Below are 15435 nucleotides of genomic sequence, written 5' to 3'. Positions count from 1 at the left end.
CTAGCTACTTTTTGTATTTTTAGTAGAAACAGGGTTTCACCGTCTTAGCCAAGCTGGTCTTAAACTCCTGACCTCATGATCCACCCACCTCGGTCTCCCAAAGTGCTGGGATTACAAGCATGAGCTACCACGCCCAGCCTAATGTCTTAAATTCTTTAGAAATTTAGAGCACTATAAGAAGACTTTTATGCCTAAAGAGTAAAGAAGCATTAAAAATACAGAAACATGAGAAAAATAAATTAACATTTAGCACTATATTTAACATATTTCTGCTTCTTAATGTATTACTCTTAAGGAAGGAAGACGTTGGCTTGATTTGTAGCACATCTTTTAAATGACTAATTGAAACCAGGGACTGCTGTGCTCAGACAGCACTGTGAGAACTCAATTCCATCAGGGACCTCAGTCTACTACATTTGTCCAAAGATTATAGTTGGAGCAATCTCAAAGAGCAGAATTCTCAGCAAGGAAAGAGAAACCAATGCAATGTGTAAGTAGGACATGGCAGAGAGAAATTCAAGATCTGAAAGAAATGTAGGCACCCACATAGACCCATCTGCAGGAATACTCTTCCAGGCATGGGAATTAGTTTATGCAAAGGTCCTGAGGCTGACATGTGTTTTGGACTGCTCAGTAAATAGCAGGACATTTTAGTGTGTTTGGAATTGAGTGAATGAGAAGGAGCGGGGAGAAGTGGAGGTCTGACAGGAAGGTGGGGTAGAGTACAGAAAGAAATACAGACCTTTGTAAGGGCACTGGATGTTCTCTGAGATGGGAAGCCACTGGGAAATTCTGAGTGGAAGAGCAATGTGACCTGACTCAGGCTTTGCTGGTAACTTTCTGTCCTTTCACCCTATACATGCTTTTACAATATCTTTTTATTTGCTTACTTCATAAATTAGAGTGGATATATATAATTTTGTCAGTACTGTGGCAATATTTTCTATCACATTGGGGTAGATTTCATTAATTATAGAATTTCCACTGTATTCCAAATAATATCAACCTGACTCAGGTTACACAGCAGTTATCAACAAAAGCAAATGGAATTCAGGTTTCTTTACATCTCTTAATCCTTTTGCCCCTTTTTATAAAGTCTCCCAGTGTTAAGGGCTAGTAAGACATACTTTTTGAGGAATTGCCATAGAGAGTTTTGATGAAAAACTTACAGCATAGGCATGCCAGGGAGTGAATTTAAAGTAGAGGAAGCAGAACTAAAAAATTTTAAAGTAGCGTTCCTATTTTCTAATTCTTCTTCTCCTTTCTCAAGGCTCAAGTATATTTGGGCCAGTGGAGGACCCATGCAGCCACTGCATTCCCAAGCCTCTGGCTCTGTTTCTTCAGTGCCAGCAGCTCAGGAAAGGCAGAAGAAAGACAAAATAAGAAAGAGGAAGAGGAGAGGCTACTAGAAGTTCAGAAAGAAGTAGAGATATGCTGAAAAATTTTCACTTCTCCTTTTCCCAGCCTGGGAAGTAGAAAGAAGACTCCCTGCATGTAAAAAGTATCCATAATGGGGAAAAAAAAATCATTGTAAAAAGGGGAAATCACCTTTTGTCCCAAAGACCAGCTAATTGGGCATCTTTAAAATTTTCAGATAATTGAATAGAGGAACTTAAGCAGGAAAAAAAAATTTTTTTAAATTTTCTTTTAGAATGAGAGGGGAATTCAAAAGGAGGGCAATTTAAAAAAAACAATACTGTCATGCTCTGTAATAAAAAAAAGAAGTATTTATTTAATCAAATAGTCTACTGGCTTCCTGACTCATACATCTATCTCTGTTTTAGAGATTGTTCTTGATCTCTGGCATATGACTTTCTTTGGTTCCACATAGTAGCCATTGTTGAGTTCATAATAACATGAACAAGAATAGGGTTGTTAAAGATGACCTCCAAGGTTTGAACATCAAAGGGATTATATACAATCAAGAATCAAGGGCAAAGCTATAAAATTCATGTTCAAGGAAGGTGTGGTAGGGAAGGGTGGATGGACTTGTTTCTTCATTTCTCTTTAAGTCTCTCTCTAGGCTGATTTCATTTCATTGAGGAAGATAACCATCACCTTGCCCCTGCTTCCTAAATGGATTATTGCAAGTTTAAGGAATGAAAGATGTCATGCTTATGCCTTCGTCTAGAAGGCATTGCATGTAGCTTTTTATATAAAATTCATCCTTGCAGTTTGAGATTTACTTTCTGTTTGCCATCTGATAGTAATATTGAGGAAATTTGAATTGTAAAGATTTTAATAATCATTTGCAATAAAGATAAGTAGTTTTCAGAATTATCTCTAAGGAAAGTTAACAGTTAGGCCTGGGTTCCTGGGATGGGACTGAGAAAATCAGGTAGGCCTTGAATCTTGGAGGACTCTCACAGTACTTATTCAAGCAGCTGCTCTTACAGACTGACTTTGACAAATAGAGAACTTCCTGGGACATCATTTGGCTTAGGATCATGATAAAGCAAATATTATCTTGATGAGAAAATTTCCATCAGGTTTTGGTATGTTGAAGATTCACTACTGCATTTCTAAGTGCCTTCGCTTCTTAAGTCATGTTCTGAAAATCAGCAAACTCTGCTGTGTTTTAAAAAACTTTCTGACTCACCTACCATTTATTTTACTTTTGTAGAAGTCTGCAATGAGGAACATCTAGAACAGTATTTCAATATGGCCCTTAGCTGACTGTCTTAATATTCCAGATCCCTGATTACTTTTGCAGTTAACAATGTGAACCCAGAAAAATCCCTAAATGGAAATCCTAGTTCTCCTAATCACCAGCACTGAACACTGTACAATAAAGGCCACCCAAAATAAGCCAGGGCCATAATTTCCATGATGACAGTCCCCAGTACAGTGTTTTGTTATTGTTTCTTTCAAATCACTAGAATTCTTCCCATGTGCTGTCATATCTTCAGATAAGAGCCACATGGAGATTAAATGTGATTTTAAATGAACTTTTACAGGCCTCTATATTTTCTTCGTGGCTTTTCTTATTTTTAGAGGCAAGTGATGAAAGGTTATTCCCTGCAAGATCTAGCCAGTTAAATGTGCAGCATAAAAACCTGAAGCCCTGCAGTCAGACAGAGAAGAGCAAAGGGGAAAACAAGAAAATGTTCCATTGGGGCTGCAGCTTTTCAGAGTATGCAGGAATGATGTCATTTGTTTTCACAAAACCCAGTTTAAATTTGTTCCTGCCTTTCAAGAACTGCAGCAGGGAGCATCTGTGGAAACTCCTGCATACCATATTTCAGGGCGTTAGAGTGTAAGCTGCATCGGAATCCAACCAATCGCAGTATTCTTGCCCGCCCCAATTTTCATTTGTTCCCTCTACCTGAGCTGCCCATGTTAAATGACCACCGAGCACGCTCTCCCCTGTTACAACTGCAGAGGCATCGCTCCATGCCTTGAAGGGTTTAAAGGAGAATAATACCACAATAAAAACTTACTTGTGATCACCCAGGCACATTCATTTCAATGACAAATAGCCTCCAAGAAAAGATCCATCTGTGAAGGGTGTTTTGGTTTGGTTTGGTTTAAATGAAATCTTACTTAGCCTTTTGTTTTTGCAGCCCCTGGGTAGCACTGGCACCATCATAAGAAGCAAGAAAACAGAAATCCTAGGCTATTGAACTTTCAGGGGCAGAAGCAGGACCTCCAAGTTCTATACCAACACTTAATCTTTTCACAAAGCAAACCCCATTTCTATGTATATAGTCATACGTGATGACTGGACAATAAGTAATGCAGCAGAAACAGCAGCATTTTAAGAACTATATTAAAGTGACAGAGGGAGATTACGGTGTGAACTTTGCTTCAATAAAATGATAAGATAGAGTGAAAAAGATAGCATTGGGTAGCATATTGCCTCACTTGCTCTTAGTTCGTCTCCTCCGTATGTTAATACAGCATATTGACAATTACAGTTATCAGTGTAGGTTCTCTGGTTGTGAGCAGCTGTAAAGACACTAAACTAAAAGAATATTTATTGGAGGGCCATGAGGAAACTTACAGAATAAAAGGAAGACTGAAGAAATTGACTCGGAGATGACAGGGGTCGTGGCATTATGGTGCTTTCGTTGGAGGCACTGCTTGTTGGGATTGTAGGTCACCACTGCTAGATTGAATGGTCTCCAAGTTTTTCTCCCACTTTTCTCATCATTCAGCTCAAGGGACAAAATTCCAGGAGAGAGTGTCCCATTGCTCACATGTCCAATGTGACTGCTTGGCTTGGAGAAAGCAGGGATCCCTCAGCTTACTGACTAACAGGGACGCCTTGCAAAAGGAGAGGAGAAATTCTGCCAAAGGAGGCAGGGGTGCTGCTTCTAAAAGAAAAGGGAAAATGAGTGCTGTGTGCTCTTCTCTGTCACCATGATCAATGCCCTCGGTCAGGGCCTCCTAATTTTCTTGCCTGAGTGAACAGTTTTTCTCCTTTAACTCATTTCTTTAAACTCATTTTTGAAACTTTCAATGGTTCCCTATTTGAAAAGGCCAAGCCAGGACACTTTGAAAATGAACCCAAGTGCTATTGATTGTTATACCAGGACAAGAGGCATAAACTAGGACCATCCGTGGCAAACTGGATGTATGGACATTCTTCCTTTAACCAAACTTTCTTCCTACACTTCACCGATATCTATCCTATTCTTCAAGACTTGATTTAAAGAAAACTGAAAGCTCTTTGAGGTTAGAAATAGTGTCCTTTTCTTCCTGTGTCCTCTGCATCTCAGGAAGGACACATTCCTGTGTCCTTCATGCTTGGCACATGGCAGGTGCCCCATGAACCTTCACTGTGGAGGTATCATTGAGTGTGACTATTGAATTCCTGTCTTTCCTATGAGGAAGGAGACCCAGGCATCTGGGATCAACTTCCCCTTTAACTGCCACACCACATTTCAATAGAAGAAAAGGCTGACCCACTGGTGCCTCCTAATTCACCTTCCTGTAGGTGGCAGGCTTGGTCTTGGGGAAACTCTCAGGAAGGCACTGTTTTTACTTAAAACAAGATCAAACCTGAAACCTTTCCACATGTAAGTCCTAATGCTATAAACCCGAAACCTTTTCATATGTGATTCCTAAAACTGTAAACCCGAAACCCTTTCATATGTAATTTCTAAAGCTGTAAACCTGAAATCTTTTCACAGGTGAGTCCTAAAGCTGTAAATCTTCATATGTAATTTCTAAGGCTACAAACCTAAGATTCTTCCATATGTAATATCTAAAGTATAAGCTTATATAAAGGCAGAACCTTCCTTTGTTGGACAAGCTGGGTAATTTGGAACCATCGCCTGGCTCCCTGCCATAATAATAACAACAACAATAATAATAATAATAATAATAATAATAAACCCTTTCCTTCCCCATTCGGTGTTCCAGAGCTCTGTTTCTCACGGCTGCTCCTGCTACACCTACTCCTATATGCTCTCACATCCACATTTTCAGTGTATCTTGGGAGTACACTAGTCCCAGTATTCACCTTGGAGGGCATAGCTAACTTCTGTTTTCTTTGCATACCTATCATTCTTTTTTTCTAATAATGACCCCAGTGGGCTTTCCTCTCCATCATATAAATGGGTAGGATAAATAACTCAATGAGTTCAGACCATTTCTGTTTATAAAAGATGCTATTGATGAAAAGATAATTTTTGATGAAATGGAAAGTGACATATTTAAAGAGACTGTCCTTAAAGCGGAATGACTTTTGTTGAACACCCCTTTTGTGGTATACAGTAGAGTACGATCATAGATCTCCCTCAGCCAGTAACTTATTCTCTGTGTTGCCAGACGTTGTCACCCACAAATCCTCTAGGCATTCTTTCAGATATGTCCACCTGATTTCAGAAATGCTGGAATTGGAGCTCTACCTTGAATTGTCTTTTCTGAGGCCTACTTTGTCATCAGGATTAATCAGAAGGGTGCGTTATTTGTCCAGGTCAGTGCTCAGATTATGCCCCAAAGACTTTTTTTTAAGCAATATGTTCCATTTAAAACATTGTTTAAAAAAAATCCTGATGTGTACTGCACAGTTGCATCTCAGACAGAGTGAGAATCAAAGAGGTTTCCTAGGTCAAGCAGAACCCCAAGCAGATTCCTCCTAGGCCTTTCTGAGGGCCAACTCTGCAGACTAATGAGTGTGTGCAACCCCACGCTGATCCCTTTATGCCTCTAGCTGGATGCTGTGGGATTTCGGAACCCAAGCCTAGTGAGCTACAACACACTGCATGCAGCTCTGTCATAAAAGCACAGGCTCAGCCTTGACCAAGGGCCCAAAGCCAAAAATTCTGTGTCAGAAACCAGGTAATTTCACATCATTTGCACTGTAGTCCCCCTTATCCATACTGTTTTTCTTTTATGGAAATGTTTTTTCTCTTTATCAGTCACTCTGAAGCCTTGCTCCTTCATTCACTCAATTCTAGAGCAATACTTTGTTGCCCTTCTTCTAACCATGTTGTCTCCCTGTTCAGAACTTACAATGCAGAGAGCAAAGCATAGGATGCTATCAAAATGTGGAGTTTTTTCTCTTAAATTTCCATGTTGGTATCAATTACAGCACCAAAGCAATGCCATGGAAATTTGGGGGGTGGGGGAAAGGAAAATGAGTCATGTTTATATTATGCTAGTATATTTTTAACTTAAAGTTTTGAAAAATAAACTATTTAGCATTTCAGTTATTAATCTGAGAGAAAAATGAGTTAACTGTGGAACAAAGAGAGGACGATAATTAAATGTAAGGGGTGAAGTACCTATTTACCACTAGGATGGTATGTAGGGAGACGGCCCAGTTCATTGGAGGATAAAATGAAAGAAGATGTAGGAGACAGTGAAGTGTAATTGATAAACTCAGCTGAGGGTAGAGAAAGAGCTTGAAAGCTAGTGAAGTTTCTTTTAAAAGAACACATGCATTAGGACCTACCAGACATCAAGTTCTACAAGACAAGAAAAAATACTTTTCCTGTTAGAAACTCTACAAGACATTTTCTGTTATTCGGCATTGCTGAGGACAGTTCTTCCACACTCATATTTAAGATGCCTTTCTCAGAGTCTGTGTCTATACAGTCAGAGTTAAGGTGAAAGATAGTAACATCTGGGTCGTTTAATCAGTGTAGCAGGTAGTGCATGATAACCCTTCTCCCTCTTCCCCACTCATTCTCTTTTCCCCAGTAACAGTTTTGGGAGATTTCCCCCCTACATCCTGAATTATCTGGATAATTGTTTCCTGTATTTCATTTTGCTAGAAATCCATAGCTTGACTGATATCAATAACAGTTCTTTAAAACCTCCACATCTGCAGAGAGTACCATAGAGAAAAAAAAAAGTGCTACATTTCCATTGCTTTTGCTGGTTACCTAATGCAAATTTTTTAAATGCTCTAAATTTTAAAAAATTGTTTAGGAAAACATCTGTACAGCCATTCACTGAAACTGGCTTATTTACTGATTACTGATCTCTAACTTTTCTTCATTTAATGTCATGTAACTGTCAGGCCACTGAGGGTCACTAAATATTTAGTTGTTTTTTTCCTTTTAAAATTGTTGTTAACTTAAATAAGAATTGAAAAAAATTAGTGTACTGCCTTGTTCTCTCTCTCTTTTTTAAGTTTAAAATCTGTGAGGTCAGGACTTACATATTCTCTGTTTATAAAAAAAACATCAAAACTTACTCTACTGCTTACAGTTCACTGTGGGTCATTTAATAATATCAGTCAAATTCAGTGTCAGTCTTTAAAAAGAAATCTTTTTCATCTCCCCGAAAATATCTCTAGTAAAACTTGTTTGTCAAATGACGACAGCTTCCTTAACAAATAAAACATAACAGTGTTTGCTGCTCTTTTCCTCTGAAGTGACGATAAATTGCTGGGGAGTAAAAGCCTTCACACTAATAACAGAGGAAAATTGACTCTAAGATCCCATCGTTTTGTTTACCAGCTGTCTTTACAATTCTATAATAACCCAGCTCACATTAAAAAATTGTTCAGAGATAGTAAAATAGACTAGAAACAAATGATCTCTCTGCTGAAATTAGTTTAAGCAGGGGAACAGGCTGGAAAGAAAGATTTGATCCAAAAACTTACCTAGCTCTCAGGCATGATACCCGGTGACCACATAGTCGGTGCTGAAACACAACTCAGGAGCATTACATCATCGTGACAAACTTTCATTGGCTGCAGAAACCCCAAGGATAAGACAGGCTTTTAAGGTGCTGTGTGAAAACCCTTGTTGGTTCCTTATCAGGCTATGACCAAAATATTGAAAGAAAGACTTTTCCTACATTAATGTTGTCATGGCTGAGCTGACTAAACATTGTTAACCATTTCTTATGCATGTTTATCTCCACTTTAGTCACTAGTTTTGTATTTAACTCTAACCTGTTGCAAAATTTTTTTCTTAAAACTACTTGTTTTAAAAGCCTTGTTTTTTGTTAGCGTGTTTTTCTTGAGGGTGCACAGTATCACTCTGTGAATGGCTATTTCCCCTTTTACTCCTCAGACCATCTTTCTTATTTTTAAAAGTACATTTGAATCAATACATCTGTTTTCCTCTCTATTATTTATTTTGTCTTTATTCTCTCTAGGCAGAGGACTAGCACTCACAGATTTGAGAAAGCACAAGTGTGTATTTATTTTGAGCAATTTAATTGGAACTAATGCACAAAGTCCTTACTTCCTAATTATTCATTGTCATTGTTAGTTTTTTTTTCTATTGAACTCTATGAGTTATTTATGTCGTGCTTATTACCATGGTGATTTACAAACCAAAACCATGTGTGTAATTTGAGAGTGTGAGGAGCTTTAAGTGACTGAGTGAAAGTGATAGGATGAGAGCTACAATCCTGCACCACTGCTGCACCAGCCTCTCCTGCCTGAGGGAGAAGCATTTGATGTAGGGAAAAATGCTCTTGTTATAAAGCGGAACATTTGGACAATTGGATTCATCATTCAGGAAATGACAACAGTATCACATTACTATCGAATGTTAATTTCTCTCTCGCGCTCTCACTCTCTGCGTGACTTTCTTTATCTCTGTTTCTGTCTCTCTCAAATTTAAGAGAATAGAGGAGCAGAATGATGACAAGAGTGACTGAATTAGTGTCTTAAAACTATTTCATGCCCTCTCTCTCCTAAGAACTTGATTCTTTAGTCTCTTAAAGATAAGCAAATACACAAATACCCTATAAAATCCTCAAGGCTAGTAACGTCGAACTATGTTTCTAGTGCATGTCTGGGCTACTTAGCTCTGCTGTGAATACTCTCTTATTACTTTCAGTCTCTTCTTAGCCATGGTTCTCCGCCATGTGCCTTGGGTGAAGCCAGTCTACCTATTGTAAGAGAAGGAGTGGCGGCTGAGCTTATGACCTTGCTTCCATTGTTAGGAACATCTTTCTGCTATTGTTCCTTAGACCTCTGGTCTGCAAGAATAGCCAGTGTGATCCTTTTTTTTTTACTGGTGTAGATTAATACTGAGGATTCAAGGGCCTAGATTAGGGCCTTGAGATATTTAGAAACATTTCTAATAGTGATGAGGAAAAAGAGAGAGAAAAAGAAGAGGGAACTCTCTTAAGTTTTCTCCTCTGAGAGGAAGGAAGAGATAAACCAGCAACAATCTCTCTGTTTCGCAGTAGGATTTACAGAGTAAAATAAGACCTATACCTTGCCCTCACGATGTTTCGTACAAGGAGGAAGAAAAATAATAATCCACAATGACTATTAAAGTCCGATAAAAATATGATAGGTATATATACATTGATGTTCCTTTAACTGAGACTGGTAGAGCTTGAAGATGTAAGGGTTAGCTAGCTGGAGAGAGGGAGTAAAGAATTCTGTAAAGGGAAAACACAATGTAAAGGCAAGAGGAATGAAAATCATGGTTTGTTTGAGAAAGAGTGAAGAGTGTTCTGTTTACAGAAAGAAAGAGTGGTGTGGAAGATAAGGCTAGATCAATAGATACGATCAAATCATGGAGGACATTGTGAGCTAAGCTAAGGGATATGGACTTTAACTTGAAACTTGTAAGTCATTGAGGAACTATATTCAGATTTGTAACTAAGCTGTATTAGTCTAGCAGTAGCCTGGAATGCATAGGAATGGACTGGAACCAGAGATCGCAGTTAGCTTATATGTATTTCAGTTGAGCCTTGACAGGAAACAGATGGCACTTTCAAAAAGCGTAGTGGTAGATAATTTATTGAAAAAAAAATTTGCACAGGTGTGAATGGAGTTAAGGAAATCAACAATGGATGGTGAAGCACCCAAAGAGCCACACAGTAGGGAGTTGTTATTGGCTAAGGTCTGTTATCAGACACTGAATCCAACGGGTAGCCACTGAGAAGGATATCTCGGTGTTGTAGTAAATAGAAGTTAGCCTCTTGGGGCAAGGAGAAGAGTAGAGATATTTAGAGAAAGTAGCTGTAGTTGGAAGGAGACAGGCTGTAGACTCAGTAGTACTGGTGTGTGTGTGTATGTGTGCATGCATGCATGCATGTGTATTTAAGAGAGAGAAAGACAGAAAACAAGAGAGGGAAATAAAATGGAAGTATCTAGGTGGGACAATTTGTAGATTGCTTTTTAGTCCTAACAAAGAGATGAATGGTTGTTCATTCATTGATGGAAAAGGCTTCTTGGATGCATGCTCATTTCAGTCTAAGTAAAGTTCCATTTTTATGCTTTTGGACATTTAAAAAAAAAAATCTCTGTGTGACTTTCTTTGTCTCTGTTTCTGTCTTTCTCAAATTTAGGAGTACAGAGGAGCAGAATGATGACAAGAGTGACTGAATTAGTGTCTTTTTAAAAGTATCTCATGCCCTCTCTCTTCTAAGAACTTCACTCTCCAGTCTCTTAAAGGTAAGCAAATACACACACAAATACCCTATAAAATCCTCAAGGCTAGGAAAATGTCAATTATATTAGTGTCTAGAGCTCAGAAAAGAAATCAAGGATCAAAGATGGGGCAGTACATTTGGTAGACATTAGCAGATGCATTGTTTTTGGGGCCATGAGTGTGGATGAGATCACCCAAGCAGAAAGTATACAATATGAAGAGAACGGGGTTAAGGTGCAAGCCTGGAAACACTAACATCGAAGGAACAGCTGGAGTAGAGGAGCCTCTAAAAGAAAACAGAGAAGATATGTTATTAACAACTGGGGTGTTGGGAGTAAAAAAGTGGTAAACTGGAAGGACAAGCTGTCAAGTTAAAAGAAGCGGGTGAACTTGTGATATTAAAGATCATATCCAGCGTATTAGTCAGCTGGAGCTGTCATAACAAAACACCACAGACTGGTGGCTTCCAGAACAGAAACTCATTTTCTCACCGCTCTGGAGGCTGCAAGTCCAAGATCCAGACGCCAGCAGAGTTGATCTCTCCCAAAGCCTCCTTCCTTGGCTTGCAAATGGCTGCCCTTTCACTGTGCCCTCACATGGCCTTTCTTCTGTGTGTGTACGTCCTTGGTCTCTCTTTCTCCTCATACAAGGACATCAGTCATATTGGATGAGACCCTCAGTCTTTTAATCTCATTTAACTTTAAGTACCTCTTTAAAGGTCCTATTTCCAAATATAGTCACATTAGGTAAACCAGTGTACCCATTGACTTCAACGTAGTATTTTCAGGGGACACAATTCAATCCTTAACACCTAGAGTGTGGATTAGATAGTGAGTTACTAAAATAAAGAGCAGATGAAGCTTACTGGAGCTGAAGCTAACAACTGCTACTCTCACAATGATTGACCCACACTTATAATTGAATTTTTTTTAATCATCATGTTCTGGTGAGTTTCTACTATTTTTTGCCAAATGAGCCCAGTCAAATACTGATGACCAGTACAAGTACTATAATTATCATACGTACCTATAAAACATGCAAGGTATTTATCTATATAACTTGGAGATCAACTAAAACATTTTGCATCAAAAATACTATCCTGGCCAAGCACGGTGGATCACACCTGCAATCCCAGGCCCTTTGGGAGGATAAGGTGGGTGGATCACCTGAGATTGGGAGTTCAAGACTAGCCTGATCAACATGGAGAAACCCCATCTCTACTAAAATTACAAAATTAGCCAGGTGTGGTGGTGCATGCCCATAATCCCAGCTACTTGGAAGGCTGAGGCAGGAGAATCGCTCAAACCCAGGAGGCAGAGGTTGCAGTGAGCTGAGATCATGCCATTGCACTCTAGCCTGGACAACAAGAGCAAAATTCTGTCTCAAAAAAAATTGGCCTATATATATAGGTCAAGTTGAAGAATCTTTTTGTATATATAATGCATGTGTGTATGTATCCAGATATATATATCATGGTCATATAATTTTTTTTTTTTGCCATTGGAGAAGCTTGTTTGAAAGTAAATATAATTGGTATGGAAATTTACATGAAATAGTCTAAAGTAAAACTTGTACAGAAATTCACACAAGATAGTCTATTTTTTTACATAGTAACTTCTAACTTTCTATATGGAATGATTTAATTCTGAAAACAGTTACCAGATACTCAGATTATGTTTTTTTTTTGTTTTGTATTTTTTTTTTTTTGAGACGGAGTTTCGCTCTTATTACCCAGACTGGAGTGGAATGGCGCGATCTTGGCTCACCGCAACCTCCGCCTCCTGGGTTCAGGCAATTCTCCTGCCTCAGCCTCCTGAGTAGCTGGGATTACAGGCACGCGCCACCATGCCCAGCTAATTTTTTATATTTTTAGTAGAGACGGGGTTTCACCATGTTGACCAGGATGGTCTCGATCTCTTGACCTCGTGATCCACCTGCCTCAGCCTATTTATATTGCCATTACATTCTTAGTGGGTAAATGCTAGAAAAAACTAATCAAATATTATTTATCAATTTTGATTTTTCTAAAGAGGAAACTGAAGCTCAAGAATATTACATAATTAGTAAAAAATTAGCAAAACACTGGCAAGAAAGAGTTTAGCTACCATTTTTCTACTTTTCACACTGGCATGTATTCAATTATTTTTATTTTCTAGGTAAGTGAAATTGTCTTAAAGTTGACTCAATTGACATATCTTCCCTAAGAGGTACAAAACTGTCATTTTAAAGTAAACAAACTGCAGTACCATATACTTACTTAACTTGCCAGTCACAACTCAGAAACAGAGCAAGGAAGGCTACCCAAATCACTGGCTCCTCATCTTATGAACCTATACCTTGGCCATGTTTCTTTACTTCTCAGATGTATTAGTCCATTCTCACACAGCCTGAGACCGGGTAATTTATAAAGGAAAGGGGTTAACTGACTCACAGTTCTGCATTTTTGGGGAGGCCTCAGGACACTTACAATCATGGTGGAAGGCCAAGGGGAAGCCAGGACCTTCTTCATGTGGTCTCAGGAGAGAAAAGAAGCAAGCAAGCGAGAGAATAACTACAAAATACTTATAAAACCATCAGATCTCATGAGACTGGACTCACTAGCACAAGAACAGCATGGGGGGGAATCAACCCCCATGATCTGACCACCTTCCACCAGGTCTCTCCCTCAGCACCTGGTGATTACGATTCAAGATGCGATTTGGGTGGGCACAGTCAAACCATGTCATCAGGGTTCAGTCTGCTCCTCTGACGATGAGAGGTTTGGTATGAATAATATCTTCTCACTTTAAACTTCTATATGCCCCTAATCTTTGCTTTCTAAGAATTCAAGGGATTTCCAGGGAGCCAACCCTTACACATTTGTAATCCTTGAATACAGAAGACATTACCAACGCTACAGCATGGCCAGCACTCAACACAGTGAACTCTGAGGTCTGCTTTGTTATATGAGTATGCCTGGGTATATTGGGTTGGAGCAAAAGTAATTGCAGTTTTTGCCATTAATTTTAATTGCAAAACCTGCAATTAGTTTCATACTAACCTAACAAAAGGTATTGTGAAAATTCTCAAAACAAGATTAATTGCATTGGACTTAATTCATACATATCATAGATGAGAAAACAATGAAATGCCTTGCTTAATCCATGTAATTATTGTCAAAATTCAAAGATGATTAGAAACCACTGGAATAAGCGTTATTGCAAATAGACCAAAATAATATTTTTAAGTGAGAAAAAATTGAGATGTTAGAAGCACCACCTGTATAAAAATGAAATAAAACAGTTTAATTATATAAAAATAAAAAGAAGTTTGAAATTTAGCAAATGCTAAAGGGTCCTTAAAGAAATAAGCAAAAAACCTGAAGATTGCATCATCGTTTCAGAGATGCCTCAGAGATAGAGTATGTAAAAATAAGATTCTCCCAAAATTCTTGAACTAGATTCTAGGCAACTTGGTTAAGAAAATTCTTAAACACTCACAGGATATTAAAAACTGGTATTCCTTGGTGCCAACTGTAACTGAAAATGAGCAGTTTAAAGATGATTTCTGAGGCATGTTGTTTATGGCAAATTTTAAATACAAACTTTTCCTCTACGCCAATATGTTAATGATTTAAGAGCTTTGAAAGAAGGAGATTGGAGAGCAGAATAAAATCAAAAGCATAATATCACCTCTAGGAGGTATCTGGATTACCAAATGTGATGGTCAATTTTATGTATCAATTTGGGTATGCAATGGTGGTACCCAAACATTTGGTTAAATATTATTCTAGATGTTTCTGTAAATGTATTTTAAAATGAGATTACCATTTAAATTAGCAGTCTTGAGGGAAGCAAATTACCTTCCACAGTGTAGACAGGACTTATGCAATCAGTTACTTTCCCAGAAGGAGAAACTTCCAGCAGATGGCCTTTGAACTTGAATGGCTACATTGCCTCTTCCCTGGGTCTCCAGCCTGCTGGCCCACCCTGTAGATCTTAGACTTGCCAGCCTATGTAATTATGTGAGCCAATTTCTTGAAATAAATTATTATCTATATACTATACATATATTCTATTCTGTCTCTAGAGAACCCTGACTAATACATCAAGGTTCTATTAAATGGAAAAACGACACAAGACAGATTTTTAAATCAATGACAGTGAACTAGGAGTTCTCTACAATTTCAGTTAAAATTCTGAATCTGAAATATAAGTAAGGAAACAACCCCAGGACTGATGGATTAGTTTTTTTAAAAACTCAGCTTAGATATTTTACCCATTGCTGCAAAATTTATTTTGATTGAAAAGCAAAACCATTTTCTTTTTTTTTTTTTGAGATGGAGTTTTGCTCTTGTTATCCAGGCTGGAGTGCAATGGCGCCATCTCGGCTCACCACAACCTCTGCCTCCTGGGTTCAGCCAATTCTCCTGCCTCAGCCTCCTGAGTAGCTGGGATTACAGGCACATGCCACCATGCCCAGCTAATTTTTTATATTTTTAGTAGAGACGGGGTTTCACCATGTTGACCAGGATGGTCTCGATCTCTTGACCTCGTGATCCACCCGCCTCGGCCTCCCAAAGTGCTGGGATTACAGGCTTGATTCACCACGCCCAGCCCAGCAAAACCATTTTCTAAACATCATAAATTTA

General features: G+C 38.5%; 1 protein-coding gene and 1 long non-coding RNA gene across 16 annotated transcripts in view; one reads left to right on the top strand and one right to left on the bottom strand.

Annotated features, from left to right (window-relative positions):
- Window positions 1-8112, bottom strand: part of KLF12 (KLF transcription factor 12) — a 653112-nt gene extending 645000 nt beyond the window's left edge. For all 12 annotated transcript variants that reach the window (XM_078347015.1, XM_078347211.1, XM_078347076.1 and 9 more), the window contains exon 1: window positions 8063-8112. The gene's annotated coding sequence lies outside the window, so the exon portion shown is untranslated. The remainder of the gene's footprint in view (window positions 1-8062) is intronic.
- The window catches only part of LOC103788360 (uncharacterized), a 413224-nt gene that overhangs the window by 166591 nt on the left and 231198 nt on the right, over window positions 1-15435 (top strand). For all 4 annotated transcript variants that reach the window (XR_013525688.1, XR_013525695.1, XR_013525686.1 and 1 more), the window contains exon 7: window positions 10723-10828. This is a non-coding gene — a long non-coding RNA (uncharacterized LOC103788360). The remainder of the gene's footprint in view (window positions 1-10722; window positions 10829-15435) is intronic.

This window comes from Callithrix jacchus, chromosome 1 (assembly GCF_049354715.1).
Source record: "Callithrix jacchus isolate 240 chromosome 1, calJac240_pri, whole genome shotgun sequence".
In the NCBI taxonomy this organism is placed as follows: Eukaryota; Metazoa; Chordata; class Mammalia; order Primates; family Cebidae; genus Callithrix; species Callithrix jacchus.
This window is presented reverse-complemented; position numbering and strand designations above follow the sequence as displayed.